This window comes from Schistocerca nitens, chromosome 12 (genome assembly GCF_023898315.1).
Source record: "Schistocerca nitens isolate TAMUIC-IGC-003100 chromosome 12, iqSchNite1.1, whole genome shotgun sequence".
In the NCBI taxonomy this organism is placed as follows: domain Eukaryota; kingdom Metazoa; phylum Arthropoda; class Insecta; order Orthoptera; family Acrididae; genus Schistocerca; species Schistocerca nitens.
In genome coordinates this window covers 116,845,606-116,846,424 of record NC_064625.1, presented here as the reverse complement: position 1 = coordinate 116,846,424, position 819 = coordinate 116,845,606, and the positions used below count along the sequence as shown (strand labels likewise).

Sequence of the window (819 nt, the reverse complement as noted above, 5' to 3'; positions counted from 1 at the left end):
AATTTATAAAATATGTTTTTCTGTACTTTTAACGTTTGAAGCTTTGTCGCTAAGCATTTAATGGAGGAAGTTTAGGAAAGTTTGAAATTATGTTTCAAATTTGCTGCAGGTCACTGATTGATCTCATTGTCAAATACCGGATGATTATAGTCTGCGGAATTTGTGCGCATTGAGTTACACTGCCTCAACACATACACACAGTTTGTAACTGTAACACATGTCTTAGTATGTTAAGCCTTTCACATAAGCTTATGCCTCTCAATGAGTGAATTATGAAGCATTTTTCGTTTTCAAATTAAGTCGCCATTTATGTGAAATATCGGAAATGTAATTTTTAACTATATATGACGGTAGTATCAGTTCCCGAAAGAACAGTTACCGTGGATGACCATGCAGCTTTGCAAGAAATGAAATGATAATTAAATGGACACCCTAGCTGCAAACAGGCGTTGATGTACTTCATTGGGGACATGTTGAAAATGTGTGCCCCGACCGGGACTCGAACCCGGGATCTCCTGCTTACATGGCAGACGCTCTATCCATCTGAGCCACCGCGGGCACTGAGGATAGTGCGTCTGCAGGGACTTATCCCTTGCACGCTCCCCGTGAGATCCACATTCCCAACATGTCCACAACACTACATTCGTAGTGCGCCTAATAGATGTTTGCCCATCATACTCATTACTCGTTGCAGATTAATCTACCAAGTCCCGTACGAGTTCGGGCATAGCGCGTGCGTTCGCACAGGAAGGTCAATGGCTGTTTGCAGCAAGGGTGTCCATTTAATTATCATTTCTAGCAAAGCTGCATGGTCATCCA

The 819-nt window shown here is 42.4% G+C and overlaps 1 non-coding gene across 1 annotated transcript; it reads right to left on the bottom strand.

The window, feature by feature from the left end:
- Window positions 1-484: 484 nt before the first annotated feature.
- Window positions 485-559, bottom strand: Trnat-ugu (transfer RNA threonine (anticodon UGU)). The gene has a single exon. It is a non-coding gene; the product is annotated as a tRNA-Thr (tRNA).
- Window positions 560-819: the final 260 nt, after the last annotated feature.